The 19,925-nt window shown below is 40.8% G+C and overlaps 1 protein-coding gene across 8 annotated transcripts in view; it reads right to left on the bottom strand.

The window, feature by feature from the left end:
* The window catches only part of SEMA5A (semaphorin 5A), a 498,547-nt gene that overhangs the window by 177,225 nt on the left and 301,397 nt on the right, over nucleotides 1–19,925 (bottom strand). The window lies entirely within an intron of this gene.

Raw genomic sequence — 19,925 nt, 5'->3', positions numbered from 1 at the left:
TGTGATACTTAGATCACTGTAAGAAAGGCCCATGCAAGGAGTTGGGGGCTACTGTAGTAATTCCCGAAACCGTCCCTTCGATGAAACCACAGGATAGATCCATAGCACGCTGAAAAGACAAGCCTGGGAACAAAATGATGTAAATATTCATTTAGACATTTGTATTTTCTGTTCATAGTATGTCATTTCTCAAGATTCGAAGATAATGGAGCGAGGATGATTTTGCACCTCCTTACTCCCAAGCTCCGTTTATGTAAATGATGAATAGTCAATAAAAGAAATAGCTCATGCAAAGAGCACATCTATTACTTCCCCCAATACCAGTAATTTTCATACTGGTAAGAGCTCTGACTGAACAGTTACAGCCACAACTCGCGAGTACGTTTTCCCAACTTTCCAAATCTAACTCATGATGCCCAAGTTGATGTGCTTCCTTTCACATCAGCTGCTGTCTCCCATATGCCATCTGTGATTAGCTGAGATAGTACGCAGCGTGGACGTCATGGGAAGAAATGATGCCTGCAAATATTAACGATCTATAAGCTGAGATTGTGAATCACTTTTGGAAAAATTTAAGAATTTGAGTTGCTTATCTTTTGTATTATTGTATGGAATGTGGATTTGTGTTTTATCTTCCTACTAGAGCTGGATTTCTAAAGAATTTAGGATTTCTGAAGGACCATTTAAATCATTACCTGAAAATTTTTTTTAATTTTATTTATTTTTTTTTTTGAGAGAGAGAGAGAGAGTTCATGAGCAGCAGTGGGGCATGGGGGTGGGAGGGTCAGAGAGAATCTTAAGCAGGTTCCAAGCACAGCGTGGAGCCCAATGTGGGGCTAGATCTCACAACCCTGAGATTATGACCCAAGTCAATATCAAGAGTAGGACACTTAACCGATGGAGCCACCCAGGTGCTTTATTATCAGAAAAAATCATTTAAGCAAAGGACAATTCTTTGCTAATTTGAACTAATGTTAAATAATAAACTAAACTAAGCCAAAAATAAGCTATTGTCAAATATTATGAAGGAGAATAATGGCTTCACTCTCACTTCTAGGAAGAAGATATTTTCTAATTCTCCTAAACCTAGGAGAATAACAAAGTAATGGGGCACAATAATCTTGTATCAACCGTCCTCCAAAGAATGTTACATAATAGAGATTAAAACACAAATCACTGCATCTTGTATAACTTCTCTTCCTTGGCAAATAGGAGTCCATAAGAAAAGTATTCTAAAGAGAACCACTTCAGTGTCTTTCAAACGGAAACAATATCCTAACTGCTTTCCCTTGTGTAGACTTAGCGATTTTTGTCAGTGTCAACATCTGATAAGAGAATTTGTTAATTCTTTCGCTGATGTCTTCCTGTTCATAATGTTTAATGGCAGCAATAAAATCACAGCTAGTCAACATGTGATGCAAACAAATGACTTAAATTCTGTGCTGGGATGACAAATAGTTTCATGACAAGGGACGACACCTCCCGAGAAGACATTAGGGCTTCACATGTATTGCGGATCCGTGTGTCGCCACAGGACTCACATAAAATAAGCGCATTCCTATTATTCCAAACTGACCTTTCCTTTCTTAGATCTCTTTATAAATGGACTACGTTGTTTGTATTTAAACAAAGACATTGGTATTTCTGCCCTTACTTAAACTCAAAACAGAATTGATACACTACGAAAAAATTCTCTTACAAAGTCGACCCTATTGCAACTTTGACTTCCTATCACCAGGAGAATTTGGTTATATAATTACTAGGACAACTGTGAAGTAAAAAGCCTTAGGTAAAGAGGCATTTGTAGGGGCCCTTGTTAGTCCAATGATTTTGTTGAAAGTTAAACAGTAATTCTCTTTTCAGTAAACATAAGGCCTATGAATAGCATGGTTAGTCCCAGGGCTGCAAGAGCATCGATCAAACGCCATCAGAATTGTTCAAATCCTTCTGCCGAAATCGCAAATAGCTTTCCCAGTCTGCCTAATGCCCAAGCAGCCTGTGTGTTTTCAAGATAATTGAAGGCCAAGGATTGGATGGGGAAAGTAATAGAAAAAAAGGAGAGTTTTCAAGAATATTTCATTACTTCATCCAGTTTAGCAAGAAAAGGCACCTGCACACACAAGTTTATTAGACCAACAGAAAATAGGACAAAGCTTGCAGATTTTTCTGAAGACAGTTATTAAAAGAAGTAAAGTTATTTCTGAGGCATTTTTATTACAGTATAACCGGCTTTCCAATAATATTCAAATCCAGAATTAATTGAAGATCACGACTGTTCAGCTTTTCTGTTGATTCACTGCCTACCTGAATCAGGATAGACAAGACATGTATTAGGAATGGACTCAACGACCTACTGTAAGGCTGGACAAATATTACCGGATGTCACAGAATTTATCAAAGAATGCAGTGGGAAAACATGTCTTCTCCAGAGTGGCCTAAAATAGGATGTTGATTCCATAGTGTCCTTCTATTCTCTCAATGAACTGCGCTTAACCCGTCTGACCACTTCACAACTATGGGGGGGAGACCCAGTTTTGTTAGAGAGAAATATGAGTATCAGTAGAACCCTCCTGTAGCAGAGTTTATTTCTCAAAGTTACTCATCCTGTTTGAAATTATATTATGTTTTAACCTGGTCATAACTTTCTTTATTCCATAGGAATTGTTCTACTAAATTAAATTTCTTTTAATCAAGTCTTCTCACTGTATTCTTAGAGGAGATTCTTGTTATTCTTTCATGCATCTTAATTTTGGAACAAATCCCACTACTGATTTGTGAAGCCATCTTTCCAGTTGACTTCCTCTTAAGACACTTTTCTATCTACACAAACCTATCTTTGTGACAGTCAAAACAAATGCAAAGGCATTGACGATCTACATCTCAGATCTCAGTACAACACTCATGATCCTATTTCCTGAGTCTCTGTGGTTTCTTTTTAAATCTAATTTTTATCATCTCTTGTATTTTTCTATTGCACAGTAGCCCCACAGAGGAAAAAAAAGAATCTTAATTCTCTATTCTGTTCTGCATTTAATATTCATTACATTTTCTGGCAGCAGACACGTAGCAGTAATACTGTGGCTACTTGGATATCCAAAGGCTGTATACAGTAGGCAAAGAGTGTGAAGCACCTACATCTTAAAAGACATGAAGATTCCCATTTGTAGAAACTTTTTTTTGTTTTGTTTTGTCTGTAAATATATACCAGTAACATCTGTGTTCTTCGACTATCTTCAGAAGTTTTGCTCTACGCATTTGTATTCATTCTCTCATGTCATACATGGTTATAAATGACCCACCTACCAAGTGTAAGACACTGCACTAGATAATTTTGATGGAAGAGAAACAGACATATAGGTGATATTTGCACATGTCAGATATTAGTTTATGATAAAGCATAAGTGTCTTCCATCAGTCTGGACACAATCTCGCTAACTCTGAGAATTTCACCGTAGTCATTTCCATTGTTCCAATAGCCATGTTCATTTCAGATCCAGAGAGAACCTGGAACTTACAATATCATCAACTTTGAGGAAGCCACGGTGCTATAGACAGACAGATGAGGAAATAGAATAGGTTTACAGAAAATCATTTTATCCCTGCAGAAGCCCAGGATGGAAGGAAGCACGGCACAGTACGTACCTCACCACCACGCACACACAGATGCTCGAGTTAGGATCAACGGAGCTCCGATCTCAGTAGTGAATCAAATGTGGGAAAGAAAAAAGATTGGCTCTTTCTATGTACGTGTTACATACATATAAATCCACAGTTCTCAGAAGTATATAAACAAAGCTGTGTATTATCACATTCCACAGCGAGAGAAGTTAATTAGACAGGGACCAGCAAAGGCAGATACTTTTCATAAAAATGAAGAGAACAACATTCTAGGCAGATGGGCTGCTACTCTTTCAGCAGATGGCTTTCCTAATTAGATACTGGCAAAAGATAACATTAAAAAAACTAGTTTAATTACACAGTGCCAAAAATTAACAACCACCTGAGGGCTTTTTTTTAATATACATTGCATTCACATTCTTATGTCACGTATTTCTGTGAAATGCCAGAGAATGTTAAATCGGGGTTGCAACTATAAACAGATTGCCAGGCAATGTGAGACCATATCCTTGTTCAAAACAGAAGCAAAACACAAATGAGTTGGAACTTGAAATAACTGATTTTTATGTAACTTCAATAAGGTGCTAATCTGGTTATCCTGAAGCAGAGACATGTTCGCAAATTACCTTTAGTGGCCACATGTGACAGGTTCAAAACACGGGGAATTTGAGATGGAATGGTGTGAAACGAAAGACACAAAGGGGTGAACAGTTTAGTCACTTGGGAAGGATTTGTTCCACATTCCTCTGCATTTACTTCCTAGCGTCTACTGTATATTTGCTTTAAATATCAATTTGTAGTACATCTGCATTTACGTCCACGGCAAATATGTATGTCCATTTCACTCTTACTGATGACCTCCGAAGCAGAGAACTGTAAGGAGGCATTAGTCTTATTATCCAACAACTGGTTTTTAATTCTCATGACACTGACATCATCCAAAATAACAGAGATTACTTTGGGAATCCCATAAAAAATGTGTTACTACCATTTTTAAAACCCTTATACGAAAGCCCAAGATCATCTTGCACATCAGAATACAGAATCAGACGTACTTTGACAGCTGCACAGCAGAGTTCCCAACTTGTTAAATGCTTTTGGGCCTTTTGTTTCTCCGTGGATCTTTTTAAGATTTTATTTATTTATTTCAGAGACAGAGAGAAAGCATAAGCGGGGCGGGGGGGAACAGAGGGAGAGGGACAAGCAGACTCACCGCTGAGCACAGAGCCTAATGCAGGCCTCAATCCCACAACTATGAGATCATGACCTGAGCTGAAATCAACAGTTGGGCGTTTAGCCAACTCAGCCACCCAGGCACCCTCATTGGATCTTTTTAAATTGAGGGTTGTTTTGTAATTGAGTAGACAGTATATTAGATTCCTAGGGCTGTCGTTACGAAGTACCATATTCTGGGTGGCTTTAAACAATAGAAACTTACTCCCTCGCAGTTCCCAAGGCTAGAAGTCTGAAATCAAAGTGCCAGCAGGGTTAGTCCTTGTGGAGTCTCCTGAAGAGTGTCTGCTACCTGCCCCTCTCCCAGCCTCTGGTGGAGGCCAGCAGCCCTAGTGTTGCAGGGTTTCAGGAAGCATCACTCCAGTCTCTGCCTCTGTTTGTCCAAATACCCTCTTCTTATAAGGACACTAGTCTTTGATTAAGGTCCACCCTAGTCTAAGAAAACCTCAGGTAGCTCATTGCATATGCAAGCACTCTACCTCCAGATAAGGTCACCTTCTGAGAATCCGGGGGGACATAAATTTTGGAAGGACACCATTCAACCCAGTGCAAGAGTGTGTGACAACCAAATAAGAGTTTGAGACTGACAATTGCTAGGACACTAATGAGGGCCATCGCTTTGCTGGAAATCAGCTGCCAAATCTTTGGCAAAATACGGATAACAATTTACAAACTCTTGCATTGTGCTGACTGCAGAGCTGGGTGCTGTGTATACATTTTCTAAGTTAAGTCTCTCTTTAATTTTATGTGAGAGACAACATTACCATAATATTCTGGATGAGGACATTGGCTAAATAACTTACCATAAAGCCAGAAAAAAAGAGTAAGTGGGACATCAAAATTTGAACTTGGTGACTTGTATTGAAGCCTGTGGTCTAAACCACTGTCCTCTGACCCACAGAAGCCTGTGTTCTCCCATCATCCGAAATTGTTAAAGTAAGTGACCCTTGTTACTGACTGTCATGTTTTCTTCATCCCACAATTTAGAAAAATACATGTCTAAATCACAGAAATTTGTGCACACCTAAGTTCAGAGCTATTGGCATTCAGTAAATATGAATTAATCATAAAAGACTGATTCCTTTGTCATGGGTGTATACACTTTTCAAGTTTCTGGACCTATTCATGATCCCAGTATTGATCTTAAGTGGGACATGATTCATTAATGAAACTCTGGGTTCAACAATTATACGGTCAAGTTATGATATAAGAAGTTTAGGTTGGTTCTATGAAATTAAACATCTTGAATACAAGAACATAGTCTGTTCCTTACACAGCAGCAACGTTGTACTTTTAAAAACAAATATGGAAATACTATCCCCCCTCTGCAACAGCCCTCCAATGGTCCTTCATTCACTGGAGTAAAAGTCAAAGCCATCTGGAATGTTCTGCCACATCGAGTCACTTTTTTTCTCTGTCTCATTTCCTAGCGCCCTCCACCCCACATTCTGTTCTGGGAGGCATGGGATCCTCGGTGTGGTTCTCAGACAATGCGTGTTCCATATGTCTGTGCACTAGCTAGTCCCTCTATCTGGAACATTCTTCTTCCAGATATCCACCTAGTTAATGCCTGGCCTCCTGCATATATATGTCCAATTGTTATCACCTCACTGGGGCCTTTATAAATATGTATTTAGTAAAACTGTGGTCTGCCTCCCCAGTTCCCACTAGAAGGCAAGCTGCATTTGAGTAGGCAACTGGCCCTCTTGCTCATGTGTCCCCAGTACCTATAGCAATGCCTCACATTCAACAAGAACTTAATAGATACTTGTCAAATAAGTAAATGAATACAGAATGCTCTATACCCACAGCCTTGGAAATGGCTCCAGGGTACCTTCACAGGGCCTCCCATGTGGAAGGGGCATGGGAGGCTTCGGAGCCCTTGAGTCGGCTGCGCGAGCCCACGATGCGCTGTACTTCTACAGCTGATGCCGCCCAAGGATTCCTCCCCTAAGCACTTCATGTTGCCCCGACAATGGCAAAGAGAAGACTAAAGCCGGTTTCCATACTCCTTCAGTAGAAGACTCGTCTTTTTTTTTTAATTTTTATTTAAACTTTAATTAACATACAGTGCCCTATTGGTTTCAGGAGTAGAATTCAGTGATTCATCATTTACATACAACACCCAGTGCCCATCACGACAAGCACCCTCCTTAATTCCCATCCCCCATCTAGCCCATCCCCTGACCACCTTCCTCCAGCAGCCCTCAGTATGTTCTCCATTGTTAAGAATCTCTCATGGTTTATTGCCTTTTCTCCTTTGTCCCCCTTCCCCTATGTTCATCTGTTTTATTTCTCAAATTCCACCTATGAGTGAAATCATATGGTATTTGTCTTTCTCTGACTGACGTATTTCACTTAGTATCATACATTCTAGTTCCATCCACATCATTGCAACTGGCAAGATTTCATTCATTTTGATGGCTGAGTGATATTCCATTGTGTATATATATCACATCTTCTTTATCCATGCATCAGTCAGTGAACATTTGTGCAATCTCCATAGTTTGGTTATTGTTGATAATGCTGCTATAAACATTGAGCGCATGTTCCCCTTTAAATCTGTATAATTGTACCGTTTGGGTCAATACCTAGTTCAATTGCTGGGTTGTAGGATAGTTTTATTTTTAGTTTTTTGAGGCACCTCCATTGTGTTTTCCAGAGCAGCTATGCCAGCTTTGTTCCCACCAACAATTCAAGAGGATTCCCCTTTCTCTACATCCTTGCCAACATCTGTTTTTCCTGTGTTGTTAATTTTAGCCATTCTGACAGGTGTGAGGTGGTATCTCATTGTGGTTTTGATTTGCATTTCCCTGATGATGAGTGATGTTTGAGCATCTTTTCATGTGTCTGTTGGCTATCTGGATGTCTTCTTTGGAAAAGTGTCTATTCATGTCTTTTGTCCATTTCTTACCTGGGTTGTTTTTTGGGTGTTGAGTATGATAAGTTCTTCATAGATTTTGGATACTAACCCTTTATCAGATACGTCATTTACAAATATCTTCTCCCATTCTATAGGCTGCCTTTTAGTTTTGCTGATTGTTTTCTTCACTGTGCAGAAGCTTTTCATCTTGATGAAGTTCTAATAGTTTATTTTTGTTTTGTTTCCCTTGCCTCTGGCAACGTGTCTGGTAAGAAGTTGCTATGGCCGAGCTCATTTCTTTAATTCTTATACACAATCTCATATAAAAGAAAGTAAAAGTGGCCTTTACCAAATTCATGCTTTATAAATGCAAGATTACAGCAGCAAATCATTTGTAAAATGTAAGAACAAGTGACCACTGAGTCACAGCACTCAGTATCTAATTATTTCTGTATTTTCTTTTGTTTGTCTATTTTTGAAATAATAATGACTTACACAAATTAAGTAGTAATAAGTAAGGCCACCTTTGAAGCTCAGTTAATGTGGAGTATATTCGGCAGTAACAGCAGTCACTTCATTCTATGTTCTACAAGAAACCAAGTAATCCAAGTAATGTTATAACAAAAGTTAACTCCCTGAGGGTTTCCAATGCCTAAACATTTTGTATATTATGTATATTCATGTAAATGATTTTTTTTTTTTTAGATTTTAGTTTTTTTTTTTATTTATTAGACAGAGATAGAGACAGCCAGCGAGAGAGGGAACACAAGCAGGGGGAGTGGGAGAGGAAGAAGCAGGCTCATAGCAGAGGAGCCTGACGTGGGGCTCGATCCCATAACGCCGGGATCACGCCCTGAGCCGAAGGCAGACGCTTAACCGCTCTGCCACCCAGGCGCCCCCATGTAAATGATTTTTAAATAATAGACTTAGAACATACATAATGCAGAAAACCCCTGAGCACCTCTAGAATCCTGGGGTTCCAGGAAGCATATTTAACATATTTGGTTTTAAGGCACCAGGCACCTCTGATACCCAATTTAAATGCTTGGAATGGCCCTGAGGAGGGAGAAAAACAAAGTAATGGAGGAAAAGCTCTAGTAACCCTACTCCTGAACACAGATGAGCCCCGCTGGGATGATTTGGTGATAAAACTAACTTGGGAATGAGCCCAACATCAAAGAACGCTATGATATATGGTATAATATTTAAAATTATGATAGACACTGAGGGAACAAACAATTGCTAACTTTAAAAATGGTGCTATTAACGAAAGTGGTACTGGAAGGCCAGCCTAGTTCCAAAAGCTGCTTTGGGTTTCAAAAAAATCATTTTCATGGATCCAAGTGGGCCTGGTTTAAAGAAATGGCATCTTGTACAATTTGTTAGCCTAACCATGGTGGGGAAAAAATCCAATTACTAGAGGAAGGTCTATTTTTATACATAAATTTCCTGAAGTATTAGTACATAAGAAACTCAATTCAAAGTCAACCAGGCATGGGATTAAGTGTTGCCATTAAACTGGACCGACTTTTCCAGGACTTGCCTAATTTAAGTTTCCAATGTGTTTGGTGGGGAAACTGTTGCTTCTAACACATTCTCTCTCGTGTGTTTTTTAAAAGCATACATCATAGAGATGATGCCATTTCAACACCAAAATATCTGTAATGCTCAACAGAAATTGTAATGTTTGCTAGAAATTACATAGATACATCGCAATCAAATTAAAATTATTTGACAATGACGTGAGGCTTTGCAAAATACAAAGAAAAAAATTAGCAGTGTATTGGTAGGGGATGATTTGTAAGTTACAGACCAACTCTAGGGACAAACAATTTGCTATAATGAAGGCTGTCCTGGAAACGTCTTTTTTTTATTATTAAATAAATATTTAATATGTGTTATCTTACAGTTTCTGGTGTCTTAATACAATTACAGGATATACTAAATGAAAACGGAGATTGTAAACGTCTTTGCACGGATAACTTTGTAGCTTGGCTTTGACCAAAGCATTCCTACACAGAGCACTGGATGGCTGGCAATCATATTCTAGAGCAATTGGGAGAAGTGAAGAGAGACAATTTTGGCCTGAATACAAGAATGCCTGCCCCAGCCATACAATGAGATTTCAATTGGAAATACAGTCAAAGGGTTAAAAGGAAATATATCACACAAACAATATGAAGGACCAAGGTCTTTATTTTGAGACAACATGAAACGGATGTAAAAAATACTCCAGCAATCATAGCATGAATATAAATGAAGATGCAGAGGCAGGATAATTTTTATACACCTTACCTACCACTTGGGACTTTATGTGTGTTTGGTTTCTGTTGCTGGAACTGTAAGGTCACCTATGTCGTGGTCATCAGTTTTGGTCTCATTATTGTATATTCTGGCTGAATCCTAATGAAGACATTCTACATAAACTCAGCTTAACAGACAATACAGGTTTAAATAGATGAGTGTTTGTTTTTAGTTCTTCCATCAATATTTTCTATTTTTTTCTGAAACTGGCTTTATGAAAACAAACAACGCTTCATACCTGATTACTTTTCTCTGCAGTTCTGCGGTAGAATGTGTGCACGAGAGTCACTGGAGTAGACAGGAAGCCCAGATTATAGATGCTTACTGGGGAATTACCCTACATCTGCTGAACCAACCACTCAGAATTTATTTATTATTCACATTATAAATGCTTGTTTCCTGAGATGCATCCTACCACTACCAAGACTGACTTTACTCCCACTTTCAGAACATATCGATCTATTTGCCAAATGCCAGGATATACTGAAAACCCTTTTTATGAGCCTTATTCAGCATTATTTCCATAAGTTTTTGTTTGCAGCTGAGAGAAATGAACATTAAAATTTGTTTTCTGGTGTACATTTGGGCAGTTACATTTCTTTCTTATTTTAAATACACTGTGAAACAGGATGATATACTTCTGTTCAAGAAACATTATTTATAATATGATCACAATGTTAAATGAGAACTTAATGAACATTATTGATATATTCATTTTCCAGTTAATATTTAACATTCTCATAATTTTAAGAATATCTGCTGGAACTTATTAAATCAAATAATTTAGCATTAAACAGTGCATTGTGAGTTTGCCGTTTATTTCCTCACACATTTGTCTCTCTTCTCTAGTATAATCAGTTTACTTACCAGAGGAAAGCCCTAAAATATTGTCACAACTATGACTAAAATCTTAGATGAGAAAGAGCTCTACCCAGTAAAGAAGTCCAAAAGTGCTTCAAGTATGAGAATAAGAAGTGGGGTGTGTGTGTGTGTGTGTGTGTTTTTAAAGACTTTTATTTATTTATTTGAGAGAGAGAAATCGAAAGCGGGACAAGGGGCAGAGGAAGAGAATCTCAAGCAGACTCTATGTGGAGCACAGAGCCTGATGTGGGGCTCGATCTCATGATCCTAACATCATGACCTGAGCCGAACTTAACTGACTGATCAACCGAGGTGCCCAGGAGGAGGAGTTTTTTTGATATATGTGATGTCTAAGATAGTTGGTTTGAAAATGAAAAATTTTTGGTATAATTTTACAACAAATAGCGGTGAACATCGCTCACAGTCCCCCTCCCCCATTTGGTCCATTGTCAGTAGTTTTCTGCTCTCCGACTAGCTGGCATTGGCAATTCATTGCCAAACGTTGTAACTTTACCCAACTTGCTACGAAGGAATTGAGCTTTATGGCTCTGGTAGCATCCAGAAACGCTCATTTGTGCGCGTCGGAGTGAGACATTGTAAGGTCACAAGTCAAGGAAAGCCAGCAGCCACCAGAATCCAGAAGAGGCAAAGTACAGGTTCTCCCCTAGAACCTCTGGGGGGAGCATGGCCAACAAGACACCTCGATCTTAGCTCCATAAAACTCAATTTGGACTCCTGTCCTCTAGAACTGTGAAAGCATGGAGTTCTGTTGCTTTAAGTCACCAAGTTTGTGTTAATTTGTCACAGCAGTGATAGAAAAATAATACAGGCATATGTATACATAAACTACACACATGTGCACACACATGCACACACACACACACACACAAATGATTTTAATGTCAGCAGGGGGATAAATTCATCTCCATGTTTCTGCCAAATATCTGAGTTAGTCCCTGTAAATATGAAAGCCGCATCCCTGATCTTGAAGAGCGGCTGGAGTGGAACATGCTGGGGTGTGGGGAGTACTGAAGGCGAACACCGGGCCCAGATATGGGTTGAGATGGATCAAAGGCAGTTCTCAGGGAAGCAGTGGTGAGCTGGACACGAAGGGATGGACCAGCGAGTCGGGGGTGCAGGGGTGGGTGTTTATGACAAACAAGTCAAGCAGCCAGTGCAAAGCCTGGAATGTCAAGAAAGTGTATTTGTATGAGGGACTCAGAGTCACTAAGGCAGAGCATGGAGAGGGATGTGGCTTTACAGGCTGGCATGCAGCTCAGGACGGGACTCACGAACCCTGCCACTGAGTTAGAGATTTTCATGAGCCAAGGAAAGCCAGGGGTAAGAGGGCAGCAAGATGCGAGCACTGTGAGATTAGTAAGTGAGACAGACCTCAGGGGTGGGTGAGAAAGGGCCCGGGATGGGTGAACAGGAGACTGGGGTAGAGGCTGTGGCAGGCCACCAGCAGACAGATGTGAGCTCAGGCTGATATACTCAGGGACAACAGGATGGCCGCAGATGGAAGACTAACCCCATGACTCAGGGGGAAGAGCACTACCTGATGAAAAAGTAGATGTTGAGGTTAGGGGGATGCCACACGCCTGACCTGACCTTTGGGTGGGTATCAGCAGCCCAAGTCTGTCTCATCTGTAACAGGAAACTCATCCGCACCCACTCCTCTGCTGGACCAGGTGCCATGCGTGATTCCGGACTGCCTTCTTTCCATCCCCATAAGTAACTTCAGACTTAGGAAAATAAAACTACCTTTACCACGCTGGTCGAAGAAAAACATAACAAGAAAATAAATCTATTTCCCAAATAGCAAAGTAGTTGACCAAAAAAAACAAAAAAACAAAAACCACACAAAACAGATTCATAAGCTATTTGGATCACCGCACTCTTGAATCAAGTTCATTGGTAATACATTCTGGTTTTTCAAAACTAACTGGAAAAAAAATCAGATCAATCAAGCAAATCATATCAATCATATGAAAGGTGCTGCTAACATTAGAGAAATTCATACTAGTTCAGGACAAGAACTTCACTTTTAAAGTCACAGGACCATGACTTATTTGCTTGGAATTCTATGTCCTGAGTCAAGCAAATGTGATTAAATGAAAAACAGAAATGCAAAATGAGGGAAAACGTATAACCCTCAATGTACAGGACATTTAGCGAAGCTAAAGAAGTCGGAATTTGTAAGTGGAAGCAAACTAGAAAAATAGAAAAGATGAAAAATGAAGTTTTTCATATCTGTGAGGCTTACATTTCTCTTCGATTTTTCACACATGTGGCAAAATCAGAAAGAAGTATGCTATTAAAAAGCTAATATTTATTCTGCTTCCAAACCAGCCAAATTCAGCCTTAATGCCAGAGTTTCAGGTAGACTTGGGTCTCATAACTCTCAATATCAACAGAGGATATCTAATGCTATTCTTCGGGACCACATTGGGTCTATGATTTTTCAAGTGTTGACCGAAAGAATTCAGCAGTGCCCACCTTTTGGATCAACATAGCGAGTTCAAGGAGACCCAGCAGATAAGCCTGTACTGCAGACAGCTTGGGCTCAATCTGGAGTTGACACGATGTTCCAAGCATAACAGGTACACAGAGGAGCACGGCCACAGCAGAAACCAGAGATCAGACAATGTGGGACAGTAAAATATCCTAAAAGAGCGCCAGTAAGTTACATCAGAGAAAATTTCCCAGAGTTCCAGATGGGGATGATGTCTGCTACTTTTCTGCGCAGCACTATACACATCGTCCTCCCAAGAGCCACGAGAAACAGGCGCCACATTCAGACTCACCCTCTACAGCACATGGCAGGGGGAGTAACTCACCCAATGTCACCAAGCTACTGAGTGGATGATGCATGATTTGAACTCAGGTCATCTGGCTTCAGCATCCATTGTCTTAGCCCATGTGCTTGGGCCCCACCTTTCAGTGAGTGGGGCGCCAGGACCTCCCAGACTCCTAATTCCTTCCTGCCTCACCAGGGTCCTACTGAAAGACTGAGTTGGCTTGCTTTGAACTTGTCAGAGGAAATAAAATATGATGCTTTCTCTTGCTCATAAATGGGAAAAGACCTTTGGTGGGGAAAGAGAAATAAAATGGTTTGTTTGAACAGATGATGCCTCTTCACTTTGTCATTACAGAGATTTTTGACAAAACCGTTACGGTTTCAATGCTGATTTCATATGAACTCATTTATTTGAACATTTTGGCTGGCAACCCCTCCTACCCTGAGTTCTGAAAGGGCCCTCAAAACACAAAAGTAAACTTAATTGAGACTAGCCTGTCACTCAGCAATTCAGTGGAATTACCCAAACCCATGGGGAATTGTATCAAAGGCAAGACAAAGAGCATCTATGAGCAGTAAGTGTGGATACGATCCTATCTTCCAGCACATTACACTGGGGTAAAGATACTAAACTACAAACAGGTAGTTCACACTGAGTTATATTCCCAAAATCAGTTTATGTATTGGATTTGGGAGAATAAAGGAAACACTGTCCCACAGAGAAACCATGCAAGTTGAGCTGATAAGCACCACGGTCAACAGAGCCCGGTGTCCTGGGTATGGCATGAAGGACCCACACATTATGCAGGTATGGCCAAGGAAACACACTTGAATTTCCAATCTGAGATTCTAAGATTCCACATCCCTCCCATTCCAGTGAAAGGTGGGTCCTTACCTCCCCACATGTAACATGGAGGCCAACCCCTTTCTCTCATAGCGCAGGGCAGGGGAACTCTGAGGAGGTGTGACAGACCATTGAAGAGGTACCCCCAGGCCTCAGAAAGACAAGGACAAGGAGCAGTGAGACCTGGTGCACTCCTGGGTTCTTCGCTTCAGTGGGAGCTAGCCTACCTTTCCTCCCAGTCTCTACTCGTTGACCCCAAACATTCTCACAATTCCCACTGCTGTCCTCTTACTGGAGGAGTCAGCCTTTTGGAGTCTCCCTAAATGCTCTCAAGGCTGACAACAGTACCACTATTAAAGAGGGAAGCCAAGCATTCCTCCCAAAACCATCACATAGGCTGTGGAGAAGTACTGTGCTTTCAATGTAGTATTTTCTAGAATAGCCATACCTTAATAGTGCTAATATCTCTGAAATAAATCATGCTAACAGAGTTATCCTCACTTCCTAAGACCTACAGGTCTGATTAGGCTGAATATTAAGAGAAGTAGATTTTATTCTTTGTTTTTCCAAATAAGGTAACGTTTCCCCATACACATCTATATGTGCTCTCAAGGGCAACTGGTTTAATGGATTATGATGATAGATAATTAGGTCTCCTAATTATTTTCTTAGGATTATTGTAGCTGTGAAAATCAAGCCACATACACATACATCCAAATAGCAATTATAAAATATTTAATTGCTTTTTAATTTAGAAATGATTTCTGGTTTTGAGAACTATCTCTGTCCCAATGTGTTCATCATTTCTGTTGCATATTCAAAGACCTTATCAGTCTATTTATAACTATTTTGATTGGTTTATCTTCTATGGTATTTTGACAAATGTCATTCGTAATTAGATTTGCGTTCATACTAATACATAATCTGGGTGATTCGGCTGACACATAATGTTTAATTACCCAATTTTAACTGAACCTATTAAAAAATGGATGCAGCAAGTCCACAAGTGACCTACAAAATCTCGGAATCTCACCTTTTCTAGGTACCACACTCTAGGCATTTCCAAAAGATTTCATCCCTAGGCCTTCTCTGCCAATGTTTGCTTTTCTTTTAAATAATGATGAGTCCCAGGAAAAAGAAACTCTTAGCCTAGAGAATAGCTTCTATATTCCCTTTACATCAGTGATAAACAAAAATGTTACCGCATAATAATCCTAAGACGAAAAAGTAAAGTTTCTCCTCCAATGTGTAAAAACACGAAGGAGAGTCATTGAGGCTTGTCTGAGTTTAATATTAGTAAAGTCACAATATATGAAATATGGACAAAAACTCTATGTCATGCTTATGTAATCATTTTATTTTTTTCCAAGATTTATTTATTTTTAAAGATTTTATTTATTTATTTGAGAGAGAGAGTGAGCGAGAGCACACGAGCAGAGGCCCAGGCAGAGGGAGAAGCAGACTCCCCGCTGAGCAGCGAGCAGGAGGCAGGTCTCAATCCCAGGACCCTGGGATCAGAGGCAGGGGCAAAGGGAATTTTCAGGCAGACTCCCCACATGACCTGAGCCAAAACCAAGAGCTGGACACTTAAGCAACTAAGCCATCCAGGGATGTCTGTGATCATTTTAATTGGTTCTATGCCAAAGAAACACCCCCAAAACAGGGGACGTTAATTATCCAGTACATTTCTATGTAATCCATCTTAACTTGTAAACATAATATTTACTGAGCCCTTATTATGTGAAAGAATGTGGGTTACAACATGATTCTTTCTAAAGCCTCCTGCACGTTAGAAATTCTCAGTGAAATAAAGGTGAAAGAAATGGAAGGGAGTAATTATAATACAATTTGGGAAGTAAAAGTATATAGCATGAGAACATCGAGGAACTCTGAGGAACATGAGAGAAGCGAACACCCTGGGTAGTGAAGATGGAGAGCCACGCAAACGAATTCAGCTGGGCTTCCACATGAGCAGGGATGGAGCTTTTCCTGGCAGAGGAAAGGGGCACGTGCTTGCTGGACACAGGTAACCATACATTAAGGTGGGTTAGGAGTGAAAAGGCATCCCATGTTCAGGGACCTGCGTGAGATGTGTCCGCTGAAGCCCATGAGGAAGGGTGGGGATTAGCGGACTCTGAAGCTGCAAAGGGAGAGAAGGACAGACCATGAAGCCTCTTAGATGATGTGGTCTGAAAACAGGACTTTTTACACGTAAGCATTTTAAGCCTTAAGGTAACATCGTAGTTTACCTACATTAAGACATTAACCATAGTTAGAGGCAAGGGAAAACTGAGGCATGGAACATGACAAACTGCTCAAGGTCAAAAAGAACTTGAAGGATCTAAGATTGAACCATGATCAGATATGCAGCTTTAAAAAAAAAAAAGCCTAAAGGAAAAGGATTAAATAGGTGAGAAAATAAACAATTAACGAAAGAAGGTGACCTAGCTGAAGCCCAGTGAGGAGAAAGCAAAGACGCCACATTCAAGAAGCCTGAGGAAGGCAGAATCGTCGTAGAAATAGGCAGAAGGCACAGATGTGGGTACTGGCTGGGAAAGGAACTCCCGAAGGCTGAACGCGCTCTGGACAGAAGATCTCCAGTTGGTTCTCTGACTTCAGTTTGAGAGGCTCCATTCCAATGGCGCTGGTGGTGTGAGAAAGTATTCTACCGTCCAGGGAAGAAGCTGAGTTGCAGGTACACAAGCAGCTCAGCTTTTCTTGACCCTTATAGCCATCTTTGCTTGGAAACAAGGGTGTGTATTGACATAAGTGTGGCTCACATGTTTCATTTTGGCTTTTGTTTTGCTCTTTTCTGGGAAGGGAATGGAACAAGAAGTCGCAATAGCTCAATCATCAACCTGCCTAGCATTTTGTTACTGACTTCTCAAAAGCATTAGCGTTTGACTTCTCCTTCCTTCTAGAACCACTTTCTTCCCATGGTCTGCAGCCCACAATGCCCAGGTTTTCTTGTTCACTCACTAGCTGCTCCTTCTCAGTCTCCTTGCCAGTCCCCCTCTGCTAGGTCTCCCCCAAAAGGTGGCATGGCTCTGACATCTGCCTGAGACTCCTGTGGTTCTTCTCAACCCTTCCTCCTTGGGGAGTATCACCTGGTCCCATGAGGGTAAAAATCATCCATATGCCGTGCCTCCATTCCTGTCCATTGCCAACGAGTCAATATTCCCTCTTCTGGGCACATCCCTCAGGATAGCTGAAAAGGATTCTCATAGTACCCAAATCACCACACATGATTCCTCTCACTGTGTTCTGCCTGCTTTTCCCCTAGGTTCTGTTCATATCGCCACCTACTCAGGTAAAAAAAACAGACAAATTATCCTTGATTCCCCTCATTTACTCACTGCCAACATGCAATCCACCAGCAAATCCTCTTGACTGTAACAAACCAAAAAAATCCCAAATCCATCCATTTCTCTACCAGTAGCTCTCATCTGAACCACTGCAAACATCTCCTGATTGGTGTTCTTCTTCCAGGCTTGCTCCATCATCACCATTTCTCTACACCTCAACCAAAGTGCCTTTCCAACGTGAATATTAGATCATGCTTCCTATCTTCCACTGGCATGGCATTATACTTATAATCTGGGGTCTTCAGCCTTGCTCACAAATGTCATGAGATCTTGCCCCCATTTCTCAGACCATGAGTGATATCATCCCTCTGCCCCTTGACCACTATGATTCAGCAACTCTAAAAATCTTTATGTTCCTTTAGCCTACACCAAGGTCATTCTGTCTTCTGGACCTTTGGATTTCCTGGTCTTCCTCTCCAGAAATCTCTTCCTCTCACTTCTGCCCCATGCCTCATTGCTCCGATGGTAGCTCAAACATCACTCCCTAAGAGTGGGCTGATGCTGCCCACCTTACGTACAGGAGCCATTATGATGCTGTCTACCGGATCATTGCATTTGTATTCTTGGCGGCACACTGATCATTTTCGAGCCCTTTCCGTAACTATTAATTGATTAAATGTTTGTCTCCAACTATAATCAATCATCTAAGAGAAGAAAGTCCTTTTCTTTGGTCACCATTTTACTTCCTGCATTTAGAAGTCTGACCGCCACACAGGACATCCTAATTAAATATGTGTTGACAGAAGTCATGAATCTAGAAGTTCAGAAAGGCACAGTAACTTTGCCTTGAGAAACTTTTTGAGCAGAGGGCAACAATTTCAAGGCAAAACTTCACCATAGGCTTTAAGACCATGGGTTCAAGATGAGTGAAGTTTAGGCANCCCACAATGCCCAGGTTTTCTTGTTCACTCACTAGCTGCTCCTTCTCAGTCTCCTTGCCAGTCCCCCTCTGCTAGGTCTCCCCCAAAAGGTGGCATGGCTCTGACATCTGCCTGAGACTCCTGTGGTTCTTCTCAACCCTTCCTCCTTGGGGAGTATCACCTGGTCCCATGAGGGTAAAAATCATCCATATGCCGTGCCTCCATTCCTGTCCATTGCCAACGAGTCAATATTCCCTCTTCTGGGCACATCCCTCAGGATAGCTGAAAAGGATTCTCATAGTACCCAAATCACCACACATGATTCCTCTCACTGTGTTCTGCCTGCTTTTCCCCTAGGTTCTGTTCATATCGCCACCTACTCAGGTAAAAAAAACNGGGCAAAGCAAGTCAGTAGGAGTAGCTGGGGTTGGAGTCTTCAGTCTTCATCAGGAACTGGAAAGCTCATTTCTTATCACTGATGGATTTCCTGACCCATTAGGAGGGTGAGGCATAAGTGGGTGGTGGGATTCAACACCCGGCCCCAAAGAGTTTTGCATCTGGCAGCAATCCAGAAATGACTCCTCCACCAGGTAAGAAACACAGAGAAAACTCCTTCATTACCATCTCAATTATTGCCTCAGCACAGCGGCCTGCACTGAAGACCTTCAATCTGCCCCATGGATGAAAGTCAGGTTGCTGTTTGCTTCCATAGGATACACGGCCCATGTACTATCATATGGAGAGATGGTCACAAAACTATTCTTTTTTTTTTTTTTTTTAAAGATTTTATTTATTCATTTGACAGAGATAGAGACAGCCAGCGAGAGAGGGAACACAAACAGGGGGAGTGGGAGAGGAAAAAGCAGGGTCATAGCGGAGGAGCCTGACGTGGGGCTCGATCCCATAACGCCAGGATCACGCCCTGAGCCGAAGGCAGACGCTTAACCGCTGTGCCACCCAGGCGTCCCACAAAACTATTCTAAAGGGGAAAAGTAAAGCCCAGCACACCTGGCAAACAAACTATATACTTCATATACATATTTCATATATATATATATATATATATATGTAATTTCATACACATACACCCCTAATCTTTTCTTATACCAAATTAAATTTCACTGAAAGTCAGTCAAAGGAAATCACAGCTTCTGTATTATACCTGGAAATGGCCATC

The sequence above is a fragment of the Ailuropoda melanoleuca genome, chromosome 3 (assembly GCF_002007445.2).
Source record: "Ailuropoda melanoleuca isolate Jingjing chromosome 3, ASM200744v2, whole genome shotgun sequence".
Lineage (NCBI taxonomy): Eukaryota > Metazoa > Chordata > Mammalia > Carnivora > Ursidae > Ailuropoda > Ailuropoda melanoleuca.
The sequence above is the reverse complement of the archived record's forward strand: the minus strand, read 5'-3'. Positions and strand labels throughout refer to the sequence as shown.